Genomic DNA, 21,615 nt, shown 5'->3' with positions numbered 1-21,615 from the left:
GCTTCTGAGATTCTGCAGGGAGAGAAGCCACTAACTTCTCCATTGTCTGTAGTGAAATACTTTATATCAGCTAAATTTCACTTTTCAATGGATATGTTTAATTACATTTCAAATCATCATGCAGACAGGAAGTTAATTCAAATTTACTAGAATAAAGAAAATATAATACGTACCTTGACTAGGCTATCTGTATCACGATCTCCATAATAGGACTCATAATCATGATCTCCATGGTCATCTCTAAAATAGGAAGCATATTTTTAAACTTATATTCAATCCAAAATCTCTAAAACTAATCACAGAGACACAGACCAAAAAGTTGCAATATTCAGGTAGGATGCACATAAAAAAAAGGAAGAAGAAAGAAAAAGAAAAAGATATGCATATTGATCATGTAGATTTTGTTAGAAATGAATTGACATAGGTTTAAGTGCGAGGGAATGAGGGATAACAACATATTGAAATAGAATAGACATTGTCTACATGTAAAATTGGAAAGTTGATGGATGAAAATTCCCTCAACATCTAAGTTTTCCTTACCATTACATGTGTCAGGACACACATCCCATAAGACCCTTCTTTCAATGTTAAACCGATCTACACTAACACTTGCAACCTTACATTTTCTTACTGTTTCTGTTATTACTCTCAGCCTTTCATCATTTCTCCCATTATAAACAGAGTTTAAGGACCACTCCGATAATCTTTTAGAGGCACCAAAACAGTAATATCATATCCATGGGAAATGCAATATCTAGAAAATAAACAAGCACCATAAAAGGTACATAATATCTAAAGGGATATAGAGATGAGCTACTTATTATTGCTCAAAAACTGAATAAAAAAAAAGTTATTTGTATTATTACCTGATATCACTTCCTTTACGGAAGATACGAATTGATGGATACCCTTGTATGTGATGGCTGCATTTGATGAAAAATATGGTTGAATGGCAAAAGGTAAACATGAGGATGCCAAATGAAATTACAGGAACACAAAAACTAACAAAAATGACATAAGAAAAAAACACATTACAATAAAGAACATGTATTTTAAATTCATATTCAACTTGAAAAAGTATAAGTATAAAATTTCATGTCCATCTTGTGAACAAGGAGATAACTAAATTACAAATTAAGAAAAGAGAAAGATTGTAGAAGGAGATAAGTAAATTAGTTGAATCTTTGTTTTTGAAGGGGAACAAAAGCAAGAAAAGTTTTGAATTTTAATAGTACCTCCGGCATAAATCTCCTTCAACAATTATATCAAAAGTAAGCTACATGAAACCTAACAAAAGTGCATCATTGAATCAAAGGAATTAGCTCATTTTAAAACAGAGATGTGCATCAGACAGCAAAATGAGCACATAAGAGTTCATTGTTAACCAAAACAGGCAATGAGAATTTACACAGCAGCAGTGTAAAACATCAGTCTCAGCAATTTTCATTAACCAACCCTAATCCTAACAACTCAAGAACAATTGAACAAACTAAATATAATGAACTACAAACAGTGATTGCACAGACAGCAGCATTAAGCAAGCAAGACCTAATCCACTATCCACGCCAGATTCTCTAACAACCTAATGTAACTAACTAATCTAACCAAATTGAAATTAGCTAAACAAAACTAACTAAACAATATTAATTAAATAATTGCAATAACAGAGTGAATTAAATAGAGAGAAAGAAGACATGGGAAGCACAGGGGTGGTAATGAGAGAGAGAGAGGAAATGATGGTTGGGTCCTAGTAGCGACGGTGGTGCGCCAGTAGAGAGGCGGCGGCGCGGCGGCAGTGGGTCGCCGAGAAGGTTGTCGCGGACGAATGGTGGGTGGAAGGAGGGTGAGAAGAGAGAGAGACTAATGAGAGTAAGGGAGTGAGAAAGGGAAGAAGATGCGAAAAGAGAGGGAGGAGGAGGTGTTGATGGTGGCTGACGGAGGCGCCGCTATGCGGCGGTGATGGAGGCAGGGGCCAAGGAAGAAGAATGGAAGGGAAAAAGGACGAAGGAAGAAGAAAAGGCAGAGAATTGGGGGAGGTTACCAAAACGGCATCGTTTTTGTCTCCATGGACTTATATGTCCTGTTACGAAATGCTCCATACCACCTGGCCTCCGTTACGGCCACCTTAGCGCCACCTCTGCCAGCTCATCCTTTTCCGTCCAGTGCAAACGCTGAATTCAACGGAAGGACATAAATGTCCACGTTTTTCAGGGGTCAGGGGCTTGAGTGTATTTTCCATTTCTTGAGGACGAAAATGTCCGCGAAAAAAAATGTCAGGGACGAAAATATCCTTTACTCTTATGTTAAATAACATTTAGGAACAGCCATTTTGGCACATAACAATTATAGAGTGTTGAATTAATCGTTTCTAATGAAATAACGGTGATTGTATTTATATTTGTAATATGACGAAATTATTGATAAATGAAATATATCTATTGGATAATTTATTTATTTTTTTCCAAAAAAATAGAAACAATATAGACAAAGGTCATATTATATAATATAATGAAATGATGTAAATAAATGCTTGCTAAATAAGTCTTTACTGTTTAACGAAAAAATAATTAACAACTAATAACTATAAAAACAAAATCAAATTCTCACAAAAGGTTATTTTCTAAACAAAATATTAAACATTAACTAAAAAACATAACTATGTCCCCACAAATATATTCTTTTCTAATTTAACGGCCAATGTCCAATTCCTATACTCAGTGTAATGTTTCTGGGTTTGTTTTTTTACTCTCGTGTCTCGTATTCATATAAAACAATGGCCCAACAGCCCATCATCAAGAACGGAGGCTCAGCTTCAAAACACCCAAACCACATTTGGGAGAAGCTTTTCTAACCACGTGTAGCAACAGCATTTAAATAGGAGAATATCTGTATACACTACAAAAATAATCACTTTTAGCGCTATTTATTTTGTTTTTAAGGGCAATAAAAATAGTCGCTAATACATTTACCGACAATTTGACATTAGCCGTCTTATGCTTCGTCGCTAAAAGGTTTTAGTAGCCATTATAACATTTGTCGGTAAAGACTGTTTTAATGGCCACAAAAAATATATAACTTTTAGCGGCCATTTTTTTTGGCAATTTATATGGCCACTAAAAGTAATTCTAAGATTGCAACATTGTTCACTTTTAGTTGCCATTACTATTGCCGCTAAAATTCATGTTACCGGCAATTTATATGGCCGCTAAAAAAATTCTAAAATTATAATATTATTCACTTTTAGCTGTCATTACTATTGCCGCTAAAATCTTAAAGACTTTTTTTTAATTATACTCACTTTATTAGAACTAACAACCTATAATTTTTTCTATAATAATAATAATAATGATAATTTGCATTTGAATTTTGATCAAGAAAATTTAAAACAAGCTTTCTATTAAAATACTCTTTTTAACAAACTAGAATATTAAAAGCAGTATTTGTCAATACATAATAGAGATTTTTTTGTCATTTCATTGATTTTCAATACATTTTACAAAAAAATAAAAAAAAGCCAAAATATGCTCAATTCTTCTAGGCTAGTGGTGCAACAAAGCCACCAACTATGAGTCCCACAACAGTTAGAGTGATGCCAATTCCTATAACACCATCTGCATATATAACAAATTGAAATTTCAGTTCAGTTAATATTCCAATACTTATTTTAAAATTCATAAAACTATAAACACCATCCAAATATAAATTAAATTTGAAAAACAAGTCATACCATGTCAAAAGATATATATATATATATATATATATATATATATATATATATATATATATATATATATATATATATATATATATATATATATAGGCAGAGGGCACACACTCAAAACTGAAGCAATGATTGAATTATATCTGAGTGAAGTAAACTAATAGTTAGATCTACTCGACTTTCAAAAGTGAAAACAGTAAACATTCTCTTGAGTATAGTAAGTATATCAACAGCTCTCGAAAACAGGGTAGCACTAGAGAAATTGAATGAAATCCACTCACAAAAACACACTAAAACATGCACTCTTAAACCAAAACTAAATCATGCATCAATAAATATATAAAACCAAGCTTCACACCCAAATATAAACAGTGATAAGAAAAAGCATCCTGTCCAAACTTCAATTCGCACCTACAACATAACCTTTAACACATGGAAATTCTTAGAAAACGTGATACTTATTCTCAACAACATATCCACTTCAAATGGATAACTATGAAGATCTTCCTTGCATCAAATGAACTCATGTTCGATAAAATACAACATATGTTTGCTAGGAACTAATATTATAAGTAAGCTACTGTTTTAACTAGGAAGTAATTAACTAAGCTATGTTTTAACCATTAAAAAATCAATAATAAATGCTTTATTTGGTGTGTCCAACTTAAGGTTTCAACTATAATAAAGTACATTTTAGCACTACTATATTTTTTTTCGTTTAGATAGATCAGATATTTATGTGTTGCCAAAACACTGAAACAGCATATCTTAATAAGCAGTTGGTATTAGTTAATTAGTGCTGGATTCAAACAATAATAGATATTGTCCGATCCACTAAATAGTGTAACACACATTTCTTACAGAGACAAGCAATTGATTCTCCATTACTATGATGAAAGGCATGGTCTAAAAACTTTTCTAATCCCTCTAGATACTCTTCACTAATTCTATCACATTGCATTTATCTTCTATTTCTAAAATTATCCATGATCCTTCTATAAATATTTTATATCCTAATTAAAATGAATAAATTAAAAATATATAAACATAAAAAATTATTATTATAAAATAAATTAGTCTTCTTTATAAAAAAAACAATCCATTTCAGTTCATCTCAAAAAATTGTAAAATAATAAAATTTATTAAAAATTAAAGTGTCTAGTTTAAAAGTTCAAAATCAATTTATTATTTACTCTACATTATTTCATATTGGGCCTAAGTTTAATATACATGGTGACTTACAAACCCATAATGGATTAGGAAAATCAAGCTTAGATTATCCATTCAACTCAATTTGTTAAACATAGAATTCACTGATTAATGGAAGTCCAAACCCAAAAAGTAATAAGACAATCAAATAGTACATTATATATAGTCGAAAATTAATTTTACTCACCTTATATTTTTTTTAAAAAAAAAGTCACAACACCAAATCACATGGTTAGGACAAAAGTAAAGGTTCCAATTGGCTCATTAATTCTCAAGCTTACTTCTTATTTTATAGAAAATGAAAACTCAATAGAAACTTATTTAATTTTTATTTATCGTATTAAGGATCATTATCACTAAATATGAACATTATTAAAAGAGACTAAATTATTAGCTTGCTTGGTGAGACAACCAACTAACCTTGTTCAGAGACCGCACACCACTTGTGTTTTCTTTTTTGGTTCGGAAATGGCAACTAACAAACTTTGTAGGCTGTGGCCGTCGACTTGCTTGACCGACCTAGTCCATCAACTAGCTATAAAACAAATATGGGCACCATATAACAAACACCTAAATATTAAATTTTATAGCAAATTTTAAATATTTATGATTTTATACTTTTCAATTAAATATCAACTAATTTTTGAATTGAACAATTCTACAAAGAAAAAACGAGGAAAAAAAGCATCAAATCTTTCCCCAAAAAATATGAGGTATGGTGTGATCTTTGAAACAGTCTCAATGAAATTCAAGCTAAAAATGAAAAAAATAAAATAAAATTATATATAACATCAAAAAAAGAAAAAGAGAAAGAAAGAAAAAAAATTACGTGATCGAGTCTTTCTCTGAATCGAAATAATTTGTTTTCTTCCCTATCAACAGCAACAAAATTCAAGAAATCATTAGAAGCTGCAAATTCTCACATAATAGTGACATAAATATAACAGTAATGGATATGATGATTATTAACTACAATTTACAACCTTATGTATTAATTAAACTAATCAGTACCTAAGGTTTAAAAAGAATCAGAAAAAAAAAAAAGAAGTGAAGTGATAAATATGGCATAAAGCAATGAACACAATTCATAGTCAACAAGCATTATTAGACCCAAAAAGAAGGAGGGGCGCGGGGGAGGGGGGAGGACCATAGCTTTGTTAGCAAGTGATAATCTATTCTATGCATAGAATTAGTGATCAGTGCATCATCATTTAGCATATGACAAACTAGTACTAATGAGAATAGATTCTCATTGATTACTTGAAAAGAAGCTCAGTCACAAGGTCAGTCACAAACCTATTCTCAAATCAAAATGGGTAAACTTAAATGGTAATTCACTAATTCAACACCCCCTTATTTTGTGAAAAGCTCACATATACCCTCATACTTCTTCAGTTCTTCTAAGTTCTATATGCAGTCCAACATGTGAGCATGCTGGCAACACCAAAACCAATGGTGGGGGAGGTATGATATGCAAATTGCAAAGAAAAAAAAAGAAAGAAAAGTTAATACATAAAGTAAAACACACAGATCAGTGCAAAAAGCAGTGCAATTAAGCTAAGCGGCAACAGAAATGAAAATCGATGTGAGGAAATAGGGATAGTAACCTGAAAATTCAACCAAAAATGTGATGAATCATGCAATGAAACAACACATCAAATATATAGTCCGTGATAATACAACCAAATCATGTCATAGATATTCATCCCATAAACTAGTCATGAAGAACTATCCCTTTTACAGAAGGATTACTCAAACACATGCCTTTCATTAACTTAAAAGCAAAAATATAAGCAACTGGATGTAGTACTTTGGCAATAAGCAAGTGCTATCGCTTCTGATAATTGGTATCAAACTGAAAAATAAAGAATAGAAGAAAGCCACAGTCACAGTATAGCATGGACAAGCAAAACACCGGTATCGTTCATGTTTATCTAAGCTGTGGCTACCTGAGTAAATCTAGTTGTAATTGTCACAGAATAATAAACGACACATTTTAAAAGAAAAAATGGCAAGCGACAAATACTCAAATATCAATATGCAAAAAAAAATACACAGAACGATTCCTAGTCAATGCATAAGAATAAATAAATATAAACTATAAAACAGCAGCAAGAGAAAGCTTGAAAACAACAAGGGAGCCGTTTCTATTTTTCTAAGGTAGAGACAGAGAAAGGAAAGAAAAGGGGGTATTCCAATAAACATAAATAATAGCGTTGTAATAGGGAAAAGGACATGACAAGAACAAGTAGTTTACAAAACAAGTGGGTAAATAGCTACAAAATTATAACAAAAAAATGAACCACGCCTTCCAATAAAATAGCAAAATAAAACCCCCAACCATTAACAGTTTCCAGAAAATGGGACCATGCTCCCACTGCCACCGTAACAGAAAACCAACCCAACATCTTCATAACAGTACCTCGGACGAAAGCGAACAACTCTAAACCCAAAATCTAAGGAAACAAAAGCCTAGAACCTAAGATCTTAGTTTACGCGACAACGACAAAAATTAAATTAAAAACAAAGAAGAAAACACAGTTCTTAAGTTCAAGACTAAATTAAAAATAAAGACTAAAACCTGAATCTGGCTTTGGAGTTGACCCAGCTTGAATTCCTAGTAACCAAACCAAATTAGAATGACATATTACAGGACAGTCACTTGAACAAAACCCATTTCTAGTTGTTCAGACTTCAGATCCCCTATTTCTATAAGACAGTTACTTGAACAAAACCCATTTGATCCCAAACGATTGTCTAATTTTAGTTACACACATGAATTTGAAAAATAATAACAAATCAAAGGCACATAAATCAGGCATCATCCAAATTCCAGATTCCTTTATCATCTCACATCTTAAATTGAAAATAAAAATAAACCAAATGACAGTTCATTTGACTACACATAGCTTCAGTTGCACGAACTAGAATAAACATTAATAGCAGAAAACTAAATTCAAAGCTTAAGAACTGGAACCGCAAGATCTAAATCAGTGAAAATAATGAGTAACGCAAACCAAAGATCTAACTTGGAAGAGAATGAAATGAAGGAGTTGTAAGAGAGAGCACAGTAAATCGAAGCTGCGAATGAGTCGACTTGGCGATACCTGAAGGAGCAGATCGGAGCTGCAAGAAGGATCTGAGTCAAAGAGCGAGTTCGTGAGCCCTAAATCGAAAATGAGAGAGAAAGATAGAAAGCTATAGATATGAGCCTTTCTCTTCTCTGAACAACATAGAAAGGGATAGAAGGATCTGAATCAAAGAGCACAGTTGCTTGATCTGAACTGTAGCAGCAAGGGCGGCAGCGACCGCTACTGCGAGCTTCGGCGGTGAGGTTAGGCTCTCTTCTCTAACACGTCTTTCTTTGGTTTTTCTAAATCCCTTATTTCTTTAGTTTAGATACAAGATTATTTTACTAAAAATAATACTAGCCATAATTTTATGGCCACTAAAAATACTTTATTAAAAAGGTAATGATAGTAATAATAATAATTATTATTACAAAATAATTTTAATAAAAATAATACTGGCCATAATTTTATAGCCACTAAAATTTTTTCACTAAAAAATATTTTAATGATAATAATATTAGTCATAACTCTATTGCAAATATATTAGTGGCAATAAAGATAATTACCGCAATAAGATATAGTAACAACGGCAAATATATAATTGCCACAAAAACATAATTAAAATTAAGAAATTAATGGCTATTATGTTATTGCTACTAAAAATTTGTCGCTAAAACATATTTTTTTTTGTAGTGATATTGAATCTTTACCGTAGAACGACCCTAAAAATAATTGTGATTGGAATAAAAATATAACCTAAAACAAACTAATTATAACTCTTTCCTTTAAACTTTGAATGATTTATTTAATTTTTGTTAACATTTAAATACAGTAGCTACATATGTAAAAAAGATTATCCCTAAACAAATTTAATTATTTATATAATTAAACTTATTAAAAAACTTTTGCTAAAAAAATTTCTATTTTAATTATTATTATTCTTTTTTTTCTTTTTGGAAAGGCAGTGTTCCTTCACAAATTTAATAAAGTATTTTAAAAATATATTAACGTAATAAAATATATTAACATAACAAAATATATTAAAAAATATTCATACTTATTATTATAAATTAACATGGAAACATAAAAATAAAAAGGGGATTTATAGTATACAGATGTGAGGATATAGATATTCCTCTTGAGACTATGTAGTCCTGACAGGTGTTCACGGAAAACGGTGTAACGTGAAGCCACCATGTAGCCGATTAGCTGATGCGCGGGAAGGGAATTGGCTCCGTTTGGGTAGAAGTAGCTGCGGCAGGATGTGGAGCATTGGGCCGTGGTTGGATGGGCTCCATGTGTGGCCTTGGATATGGGTGGGCCGTGGGGTCATCATGTTTGAAAGGGTGGCATGAGTTACAAGCATACTGGAACATTAATTAATTCTGTGTTGTTTGAAGGTTGACCAAAAAAAGAAAACGTTGTATGACCCAAATAAAGTCGAACAAAATTAAGGAAGTGAAAGAAGAAATGCATTCACACTAAATTTTTGCTGAACATTGAAGATTTAGGGTGTGTTTGGGAACTCGTTCGAAAAGAAGAAGCACGTTTAGATTTTTTGAAAGTTTTATTTTTGGTTTGGCAAATTCTTTTTCATGAACGCAGAAGTGATTTTGCTACTAAAATCAACGTTTACAAGAAGCAACTATTTTTAGCTTCTGCGTTTTCGTAACGAGTTTTTAGCCATGGATACTAACCATTTATTTATCTTTTACCAACTTTATCCTTCATGTATGTTATTATATTATTTATAAAATTCTTTTTATTTCTATTTATATGAGCTCTATTTTTTTATTATTTATTATTCTTATTTTTTTCAACTGTTTGTTTGATATTATACACTTTTATAATTCTAATTTTTGTGTATTATGTTTGTTATTATCTTTTTATAATATGATTTGTTGATTCTATTAGGTAAAGTAAATTAAACAAAAAATTAACTATAAATAATAATAATCGTAAAAAATTATAGTATACTAAAAATACTAAAAATATACTATATAAAAAGATCATAAAATATTTTCAGATTTGTTTCAATTACTATAAAGTTAAAATTTAATTTTTTATTATTTTTAGTACTCTCTTTTATAATTGTAATTCTCATATACTATGTTTTAGTGTAATTTTTTATAACATAGATTATGATTCTAATAAAAAAATAAAATAAATAAAAAATTAATCATAGATAATAATAAAATCATGAACGTTGGATTCCAAATTAATATTAAGAATAAGATTATTGAGAATACTGGAATAAGGGTAATATGTAAAAAAAATACTAAAGTAACATTTTTAGTTAATTCTTAAAAAAAATGTAACATATTTGATTAAATATTCTTTTATATATATATATATATATATATATATATATATATATATATATCTAAAATTTATATTGTTTTATTTTTATTTAAAAATATATTTTATCTATTTTTATATGTTATTTTTATTTTAGTAAGTAAATACAAATTCGATTATAAAATTAATTAATAAGATCTATTTAAATATCTAAATTAGAATGATAGGATAATATAAAAAAATTATTGAAGTTGAGGTCTATTTTAGTAATTTTTTTTTATCTAAAAGTGATTTTGAATGGTATAAGCCAAATAACATTTATTTTACTATAATCAATTTTGATACGAAAATTACCAAACATAAATCACTTTAACACAAAGTTACTTTTTATCAAAATCAAGTTTGCAAAATCAATTTTACGCAAACTCCCATTTACAAACTGTAATCCAAACACACACTAACGTTGGTTTTGGTAGCAAAATTACTTCTACGTTCATGAAAAAAAATTTGCCAAACCAAAAGTTGAAGCTTTCAAAAAGTCTAAATGTGTTTTTTCTCTTCCAACGAGTTTTCCAAACACACCCTTAGTGTATGTTTGGAGTGCGGTTTGTCGAATTAGAGTTTGAATAAAAGTTTGGGTCAACATTAATAATTGTTTGGCAACTCTTTGCTAACATTGCTTTTGATGAAAAATATTGTTTGAATAATATTAGTAAAATCACTTTTAGGTAGATAATTACTTAGAAGGATGTGACGTTATAGTATGATGTTATTTTTTTATACATGTTAAAATTTTTTTTATACTTTTCTCTTATATGTTTTTTCTGAAGTATATTTTTAATACTATTAGTACTCCTTTTTAGTAAGTTATAGTATTTAAGTATTATTATTATTTATGGTTAATTTTTTTGCTTAATTTAATTGACCTAATGGGATCAATAAATTCTATTATAAAAAGATAATAATAAATATAATACACAAAGATTATAACTATAAAAAAATATAATGTCAAATAAAAAAATTAATAAAAAATATAAATAATAAATGATAAAAAAAGAGTTCATTTAGAGAAAAATAATAAGAATTCTATAAATAATGCAATAACATGTATAAAAGGAGAAAGTAGGGTATAACAAACATAAATATTGAAGGTAGTGGCTAGAAGCACGTTAGTGCAACGGAGGAGCTAGAAATTATTGCTTGTTGTAAAAGTGGTTTTATGAACAAAATCACTTTTCTGTTTGTAGAGAGAAAAATTAGCCAAACACAAAACATTACAAGAGAAATGGAACAAAAGTTGAACAACAATTTCTGAACTTCCGACGAAGAAGATGACGGAACATTTAGAATGTAAAAGGAAGAAGCGGAGGCGAAGAACCAAAAGCAGGGCCACTAAGTTAGATTCCGTGCCGAGAAGCCAGCGAAGAAAAAAACGACGTGCCGAGCTACCCGGGGAAGAGGAAGATGAAAATGACGTGCCAGCCAAGATTAAAACCACACGGGGAAGAGGTAGAAGCGGCGACGCTGAGGACCTGGGGACAGCGGCGGCGATGAAGGGGTAGGGTTTTCCTTTGCTATCAGAGTTGTCCAGTGCAGGGAGTGAGTAGTGACAAATGAGTGAATGATTGGGGGAAGAGCGGGGTTGGTTCACGAGTGGATACGTCTCCCTTTTTTTTTTTGCAAATTACCAAACGACGTAGTTATATCCTAACCGGCAGGCTACCGGTTCGGCCCAACCGGCCTTTTATCGGCAGGTATGGCCCAACTGGCCGATTCCTGGCCTGGTTCGGCAATTTTACAGCAGTTTTCCGTCGAGCGATTATGGGAGGAGGATCGGACCGCATGCATCGCCGGTATCCGGTTGAATCGATCTAACCGACTGGTCCGTTCCGGTTTTCAGAACCATGGCTCTCACTCCTTACCTTCAACCCTTAGCCATTCACCTTTAATGTAGAAGAGTGAAACTTCCAAGGTTGAATGACGTTCAACCCTAGCATTGTGTTGTTCTCCAACATAAAAAATGAGAGCTGCGATAATGGTAATATGATATGGTAGTAATTGATTGCGGTCGGAGTTGATAGAAGAACATAAAAGAGGAGAATAAAACAAGGCAACATCATAGTGACGGCAAGACAATAATAGTTATACATGTAAAAAAAATAATAAGAGAAAATAATAGTGTATAATATGATGAGATGATATAATCAAAATGGAAATTAATAATTTTAAAATAATAATAAAATTAAAGATGTTCAATATAAGGTTAAAGAAATAATTTTTTATCAATTAGAATTATGTATTAAAAAAAGAATATTTTGAATATGAATATAAATTTTTTAATTTATTTCAAATTAAATAGGATTAAAAAATAAATAAATTTGATATATAAATAAATAATTTGTAAATAATGTTAATAAATTTTTATTTTGACTTTGTTACACATAATAACAACAAAATTCTTTTTTAATTATTCATACTAAATTTATAATTTTAAAAATAAACATATAAATTTTTTTAACTTAATAGAAAAGCGACTGAACAGACACTACTACAGTGCCTGTTCAGCCGCTAATATCTATATTTTGTATTTAGTGTTACTGGCCATATTCACGATTTTGAAGGGAAGAGCAATAAAACTCTCCTTTAAATATATGAGAAAACTTTATATACATATAAGGAAAAATGATGATTGTGGAAGTCCGAGAATTTGGGTTTTTGAAATGAGCTTTATCTTTTTTCGCTATCACTATTAGAACCAGTTTTAATCCGCTCCTCATGCGTCTCTGACTCTTCCAAAAATATAACATCCATTGGGGTAAAATCGAGTTCTATTGACCATAGTTGTCAGAATCGAATCGGTGATCAAATTTACTAAGTTATTAGGTTACTGGATTATTGGTTCAACTGGTGGGTTACTGGTTGTACTGGTTAACCCGGTTTTATGTAAATAAAAAAATAAAATTAAAATTTAAAATACATATTTTTATTAATAATTTAAGAATATTCAGTTATTCTAAAATAATATGAAACAGGAATAATAAGTATTATGTTAATTTTACTGTATCATAAATATTTTATTTTATCTTTATATTAAAATAATAATTATTTTCAAATTTTAATAATTTATTAATAAATTTATATCTATTATACTATTATATACAACAACTATTTATTAAAAAATAATATTAATAGATATTATATAATTATGAAAAAATGTAGATATAATTATTGTTAAATAAAAATATAACTAATTTAACAATTAGTGAGTTTATAACTAAAATAAAAATAAATTAAATTGATTGATATATATATATATATATATATATATATATATATATATTTGTAAACATATTAACTAGAATTGTGACAGCCTGGTGGTTATGACATGCTATTTTTTCCCTGAGGACAGGGGTTCGTAATCCACCCCACCCATTTTGACAAATTGTCACTTTCAGCGGTTCGATTGAATTGGTTTTTCCGATTCACACCGGTTCAATCTGAGTTTGACTGATTCTCATCGGTTTTCTACCTTGTTCGGTTCATTTAGCGGACCAGACTGGCTTAGGATCCGGTACACCAGTTTTTTGGTCGAACCAACCGGTCCAGTCCAGTTTTTACAACACTGCTAATGACAACTGTCAGGTCACCGATATGAATTCTTCGAATGCGTCTTAGGCTCGCACCTAAATAACAATGCACAGAATTACCGTCAATGTCCATCCGGTCAATGTAAAGCTCTAGCATTTGGTGCCCTATAATCTTACTATGACAATTAAACATAGCACATACCCTAATGGTCATTTTTTTTTTGTAAAATACTTTATATGGCATACTTTGTGTCAGTGTTATAAAAATTGAACCGTAGCGACTGGTTAGATGAAAAAACCGGTGAATCAGATTCTATTGTAGTAGTAGTAACAAATTTTATGTTTAGGGTTTGTTATTTTTAAAATTTGAGACTTGATTCTTCATACAATGTTAGTGAAGATATATATTCCAAATTTGAATTTTAAGTTTTTAATTATTTTATTTTTTTTGTTTACGTGAGACCGATTTTATCGTTTTAAGCAATGGTTTATCTGTTGAACCAATAAACCAATAAACCAACAGCTTGGCCGATTCGATCACGGATTCGGTTCTGAAGCGACTATGCTTTGACTTTCATCCAAAATAAACACCGATATCTTATTTTTTATATGTCTTATTCCTAATAAATTTTATATTCAACAAAATAAAACTTTTAAACTCAACCAAAAGGATTACAAAAATAGTTTCCTCTAAAATTAGTAAACATCCATGTTACCGATTTCCTTATCCACCTCTTTTTTTTTTTTCTATTTCTCTCTATCCTTCTCGGTCTATATATAATTTGTGATTCATATTTTATATTAGTCATTTGACTAATCAGAATGTATCAACGGATACTTTTATAGTTAATTAGAATGAATTATTTTACCCTAAAAAATTAACAAACTCCCACTTCTGTCATTCTTCTGCTTTATCTCTCTCTTCTCTCTGATTCTCTATTTTTCTCTACCTTTATGTTATATAGAGAATAAAGTTATATACGTAGTATAATTTATATAAAAAATTAATGACATACGTATTTCTTGTTTATTTATAAATATTTTTTGCTTATCTTATTATTATATTTTCAATTCCTCTCTTTTAACTATTTGTTACATATTAATGAAAAAAGAAAATACTAACATTATCGTTAGAAGTTAAAATCAAGATTCAATAATTTAAAATACAATTAAGTTATTTTATAACTATCAACAGAAATTATTCTTATGTTAATATGTTATTATAATGTTATATATCTGGAAAAAATATTATGTTAACTAATTCAATTACCAAAATATGTCCCATGACACTTTTATTAAAGATCAGATAAAATATTTTCCTATAAAAATTAGTAAACATATATCTAATAATTTGTTATCTATGTCTCCCATGTTTTCTATAAATTCTCTATCATGCTCAGTCTATATATATAATTTCTAATTCGTATTTTATATAAGTAGTCTGACTAAGGAAAATGTGTCACCAGATATTAGAGTTTACTATAATTAAAATTAAGATTTTTTAGGCTCCTAAAATTAACAAACTCTCTCTCTCATTCTTATTCTTTATCTCTCTCTTTCCTCTCATTCTCTATTCGTCTTAACCGTTATGTTACACAAAAAATAAAATTAACAACTTAATATTATTTAAATAAAAAAGTTATAGTATATGTACTTCTTAATTAATTTTGAATTTTTATTTCTTATTTTGTTAATATATGTTTTCTCTTCTTCCTCATTGTGCATTTCTGGCGTCTGAACGCCAGGATGCTGCTTGTTTCTGGCGTTCAACGCCAGATCCATGCTCTGTTCTGGTGTTGAACGCCAGCCAGATGCTCCTTACTGGCGTTTGAACGCCAGTGAACTCCTCCTCTAGGGTGTGCTGTTTTTTATGCTGTTTTTGATTTTTCTTCAATTTTTTCAGTTGTTTTTGTGACTCCACATGATCATGAACCTATGAAGACATATAACTAATAAAAAAATAATTAAATAAAAATTGGGTTGCCTCCCAACAAGTGCTTCTTTAATGTCAATAGCTTGACAGTGGGCTCTCATGAAGCCTCACAGATGTTTAGAGCATTGTTGAGACTTCCTAACACCAAACTTAGAGTTTGGATATGGGAGTTCAACACCAAACTTAGAGTTTGGCTGAGGCCTCCCAACACCAAACTTAGAGTTTGACTGTGGAGGCTTTGGTTGACTCTGCAGTGAGAGAAGCTTTTTATGCTTCCTCTCCATGGGTACAGAGAGAGATCCTTGAGTTTTAAACACAAGGTTGTCCTCATTTAATTGAAGGATCAATTCTCCTCTGTCCACATCAATCACAGCTCTTGCTGTGGCTAGGAAGGATCTTCCAAGAATGATGGATTCATCCTCATCCTTCCCAGTATCTAGGATTATGAAATCAGCAGGGATGTAAAGGCCTTCAACCTTTACTAATATGTCCTCTACTTGTCCATAAGCCTGTTTTCTGGAATTGTCTACCATCTCTAATGAGATTTTAGCAGCTTGTACCTCAAAGATTCCCAGTTTCTCCATTACAGAGAGTGGCATGAGGTTTATTCTTGACCCAAGGTCACATAGAGCCTTCTCAAAGGTCATGGTGCCTATGGTACAAGGTATTAGGAACTTTCCAGGATCTTGTTTCTTCTAAGGCAATCTCAGTTGATCCAATGCATTTAGTTCATTGGTGAACAGGGGAGGTTCATCTCCCCAAGTCTCATTACCAAATAAATTGGCATTCAGCTTCATGATTGCACCAAGGAACTTGGCAACTTGCTCTTCAGTAACATCCTCATTCTCTTCAAAAGAAGAATATTCATCAGAGCTCATGAATGGCATAAGGAGGTTTAATGGAATCTCTATGGTCTCTAGATGAGCCTCAGAGTCCTTTGGTTCCTCAAAGGGATACTCCTTATTGATCATTGGACGTCCCAGGAGGTCTTCCTCCTTGGGATTCACGTCCTCCCCTTCCTTCTTGGATTCGGCCATGATGGTTATATCAATGGCCTTGCACTCTCCTTTTGGATTCTCTTCTGTATTTCTTGGGAGAGTACTAGGAGGGGTTTCAGTGATTCTTTTACTCAGCTGGCCCACTTGTGCTTCCAAATTTCTAATGGAGGACCTTGTTTCATTCATGAAACTCACAGTGGCCTTAGATAGATCAGAGACTAAGTTTGCTAAATTAGAGGTATTTTGTTCAGAGTTCTCTGTCTGTTGCTGAGTGGATGATGGAAAAGGCTTGCTATTGCTAAACCTGTTTTTTCCACCATTATTAAAGTCTTGTTGAGGCTTTTGTTGATCCTTTCATGAGAGATTTGGGTGATTTCTCCATGAGGGATTATAGGTGTTTCCATATGGTTCACCCATGTAATTCACCTCTGCTATTGCAGGGTTCTCAGGATCATAAGCTTCTTCTTCAGAAGATGCCTCTTGAGTACTGTTAGATGTAGCTTGCATTCCATTCAGACTCTGAGAAATTATATTGACCTGCTGAGTCAATATTTTATTCTGAGCCAATATGGCATTCAGAGTATCAATTTCAAGAACTCTCTTCTTCTGAGGCGTCCCATTACTAACAGGATTCCTCTCAGAAGTGTACATGAACTGGTTATTAGCAACCATGTCAATGAGTTCTTGAGCTTCTGCAGGCGTTTTCTTTAGGTGAATGGATCCACCTGCAGAAGTATCCAATGACATCTTAGCTAATTCAGACAGACCATCATAGAATATATCCAGGATGGTCCATTCTGAAAGCATGTCAGAAGGACACTTTTTGGTCAGTTGCTTGTATCTCTCCCAAGCTTCATAGAGGGATTCACCTTCCTTCTATCTGAAGGTTTGAACATCCACTCTAAGCTTACTCAGCTTTTGAGGAGGAAAGAACTTGGCTAAGAAAGCCGTGACCAGCTTATCCCAAGAGTTCAGGCTATCTTTGGGTTGAGAGTCCAACCATACTCTAGCTCTGTCTCTTACAGCAAACGGGAAAAGCATGAGCCTGTAGACTTCAGGATCTACTCCATTAGTCTTAACAGTATCACAGATCTGCAAGAATTCAGTTAAGAACTGAAAAGGATCTTCAGATGGAAGTCCATGAAACTTGCAGTTTTGTTGAATCAGAGAAACTAATTGAGGTTTCAGCTCAAAATTGTTTGCTCCAATGGTGGGGATGGAGATGCTTCTTCCATGTAAATTGGAATTAGGTGCAGTAAAGTCACCAAGCATCCTCCTTGCATTATTATTATTTTTGGCTACCATCTCCTCTTCCTGTTCGAAAATTTCTGTAAGGTTATCTCTGGATTGTTGTATTTTAGCTTCTCTTAGTTTCCTCTTCAGAGTCCTTTCAGGTTCAGGGTACGCTTCAACAAGAATGTTCTTGTCCTTGCTCCTGCTCATATGAAAAAGAGGGAACAGAAAAATAATAATAATAGGGATCCTTTTTACCCAGGTATAGAGGTTCCCCTGTGTGAGTAGAAGAAGAAAAGAATGTAATGTAAAGAAGGGAAGAAGAGAAAATTCGAACACAGATGGAAGAGGGGGTCCGAATTTGGGTGAGATGAAGTGTTAGTAGATGAATAAATAAATAGAAGGAGATGAGAGAGAAGGAGGATTTTCGAAAATAAAAATTTGAAAAGGGGTTAGTGATTTTCGAAAATTAAGAAAAAATTAAAAATAAAATTAAAAATTGAAACAATTAGTTAATTAAAAAGAATTTTTGAAAAAGAGGGAAGAGATTTTCGAAAATTAGAGAGAGAGAGTTAGTTAGGTAGTTTTGAAAAAGATAAGAAACAAACAAAAAGTCAATTAGTTAGTTGAAAAAGATTTGAAAATCAATTTTGAAAAGATAAGAAGATAAGAAATTAGAAAAGATATTTGAAAATCAAATTTTTGAAAAAGATATGATTTAAAAGATATGATAGAAAGATATGATTAAAATTAGTTTTGAAAAAGATTTGAATTTAAAAAAAAATCAAAATTAATGACTTGACTCACAAGTAATCACAAGATATGATTCTAGAACTTAAAGTTTGAATCTTTCTTAACAAGCAAGTAACAAACTTGAAATTTTTGAATGAAAACACTAATTGTTGATGATATTTTCGAAAATTATGAAATAAAACGAAGAAAAATATTTTTGAAAAATATTTTTAAAATTTTCGAAAATAAATAAGAAAAATGAAAAAGATTTGATTTTTGAAAAAGATTTTGAGAAAGATAAGGTTTTTAAATTGAAAATTTGATTTGACTCATAAGAAACAACTAAATTTTAAAAAGTTTTGAAAAAGTCAACTCAAATTTTCGAAAATTTATGAGTGAAAAAGGGAAAGATATTTTTTGATTTTTGAATTTTTAATGATGAAAGAGAAAAACATGAAAATGATGCAATGCATAAAAATTTTGGATCTAAACATGTGATGCATGCAAGAACACTATGAATGTCAAGATGAACACCAAGAACACTTTGAATGTCAAGATGAACATCGAGACTTATTTTTTTGAAAATCTTATATGCAAAGAAAATATGCAAGACACCAAAATTAGAAATCTTTCATGTTCAGACACTATGAATGCAAAAATGCACATGAAAACAAGAAAAGACACAAAACAAGAAAATATGAAGATCAAACAAGAAGACTGGCCAAGAACAACTTGAAGATCACGAAGAACACTATGAATGCATGAATTTATCGAAAAATGCAAGATGACATGCAATTGACACCAAAATTAAAATCTGACTCAAGACTCAAACAAGAAACACAAAATATTTTTTTATTTTTATGATTTTATGATTTTTTTGGATTTTTCAAAAATTAATGTGAAAAAGAAAAATAAGGATTCCAAAATTTTTAATATGAATTCCAGAAATCTTTCAATGTTGGCCTAAAGCTCCAATCCAAGGGTTGGGCATGGCTTAATGGCCAGCCAGCTTTATGATATAAATTAGGCATGCAACAGATGATATTCCAATTAACTTGCCTCTATGCTGATGGTTGGAAGCCCCTATCCAAAAGGATTAGACCTGGCTTTACAGCCAGCCAGGCTTCAACATGCTTCGTGAAACACTAGAATTCATTCTAAAAAATTCTGAAGAAAAATATAAATTTTTTTTGAAAAGATTTATTTATTTATTTATTTATTTATTTATTTTGAATATTAAATGGGAAAAACGAAAAAGAAGGAAATATTTTTGAAAAATTTTTGAAAACAAAATAAGAAGAAAATTACCTAATCTGAGCAACAGGATGAACCGTCAATTGTCCAAACTCAAACAATCCCCGGCAACGGCGCCAAAAACTTGGTATGCGAAATTGTTACTCTGAGATTGTAAAATTTGTTGTTCATTCTCTCCCTGGCAATGGCGCCAATAACTGGTGCACAATACCATGGTCCAAACATAACTTCACAACTTCGCACAACTAACCAGCAAGTGCACTGGGTCGTCCAAGTAATAAAACCTTACATGAGTAAGGGTCGATCCCACGGAGATTGTTGGTATGAAGCAAGCTATGGTCATCTTGTTAATCTCAGTCAGGCGGATATCAAATGGTTATGGAGTTTTCGAATAATAAAAATAAATAAACATAAAATAAAGATAGAAATACTTATGTAATTCATTGGTGAGAATTTCAGATAAGCGTATAGAGATACTTTCGTTCCTCTGAATCTCTGCTTTCCCATTGTCTTCATCCAATCCTTCCTACTCCTTTCCATGGTAAACTTTATGTAAGGGCATCACCGTCGTCAATGGCTACATCTCATCCTCTCTGTGAAAATGGTATGATGCGCTGTCACTGCATGGCTAATCATCTGGAGGCATCACCGTTGTCAATGGCTACATCCCATCCTCTTGTGAAAAAGGTCCAAATGCTCTGTCACAGCACGGCTAATCATCTGAGGTTCTCGATCATACTGGAATAGGATTCACCCTCCTTTTGCGTCTGTCACTACGCCCAGCACTCGCGAGTTTGAAGTTCGTCACAATCATTCAATCCCTGAATCCTACTCGGAATACCACAGACAAGGTTTAGACTTTCCGGACTCTCATGAATGCCGCCATCAATCTAGCTTATACCACGAAGATTCTGATTAAGAGATCCAAGAGATATTCATTCAATTTAAGGTGGAACGGAAGTGGTTGTCAGGCACGCGTTCGTAAGGGAATGATGATGATTGTCACGTTCATCACATTCATATTGAAGTGCGAATGAATATCTTAGAAGCGGAATAAGTTGAATTGAATAAAGAAACAGTAGTACTCTGCATTAATTCATGAGGAACAGTAGAGCTCCACACCTTAATCTATGGAATGTAGAAACTCTACCGTTGAAAAATACATAAGTGAAAGGTTCAGGCATGGCTGAATGGCCAGCCCTCATGATCTAAGAACTAAACGTCCCAAGATGATCCGAAGATTTTTAATACAATAGTAAAAAGTCCTATTTATACTAAACTAGCTACTAGGGTTTACAGAAGTAAATAATTGATGCATAAATCTACTTCCGGGGCCCACTTGGTGTGTGCTTGGGCTGAGCTTGAAGTTTACACGTGGAGAGGTCATTCTTGGAGTTGAACACCAGTTTGTAACGTGTTTCTGGCGTTCAACTCTGGCTTGTGATGTGTTTCTGGCGTTTAACTCCAGACTGTAGCGTAGAACTGGCGTTCAACGCCCTTTTGCATCGTCTAAACTCGACCAAAGTATGAACTATTATATATTGCTGAAAAGCTCTGGATGTCTACTTTCCAACGCAAT

At 31.7% G+C, this 21,615-nt stretch overlaps 1 long non-coding RNA gene and 1 other non-coding gene across 4 annotated transcripts; one reads left to right on the top strand and one right to left on the bottom strand.

The window, feature by feature from the left end:
* Positions 1-3,384: 3,384 nt before the first annotated feature.
* On the bottom strand, positions 3,385-7,479 carry LOC112762506 (uncharacterized). 3 transcript variants are annotated; one of them, XR_011875124.1, is made up of 4 exons: positions 6,538-7,479; positions 5,760-5,802; positions 5,351-5,465; positions 3,385-3,611 (listed from the first exon to the last, which is right to left on the bottom strand). It is a non-coding gene; the product is annotated as an uncharacterized lncRNA (long non-coding RNA). The 3 variants fall into 3 exon arrangements; XR_011875125.1 differs by having other exon boundaries at positions 6,741-7,479; XR_003182710.3 differs by having other exon boundaries at positions 5,760-7,479.
* A 10,139-nt stretch (positions 7,480-17,618) lies between these two features.
* Positions 17,619-17,726, top strand: LOC112768174 (small nucleolar RNA R71). The gene has a single exon (XR_003185611.1). It is a non-coding gene; the product is annotated as a small nucleolar RNA R71 (small nucleolar RNA).
* The last annotated feature ends 3,889 nt before the right edge of the window (positions 17,727-21,615 follow it).

This window comes from Arachis hypogaea, chromosome 17, assembly GCF_003086295.3.
Source record: "Arachis hypogaea cultivar Tifrunner chromosome 17, arahy.Tifrunner.gnm2.J5K5, whole genome shotgun sequence".
Classification (NCBI taxonomy): Eukaryota; Viridiplantae; Streptophyta; class Magnoliopsida; order Fabales; family Fabaceae; genus Arachis; species Arachis hypogaea.
This window is presented reverse-complemented; position numbering and strand designations above follow the sequence as displayed.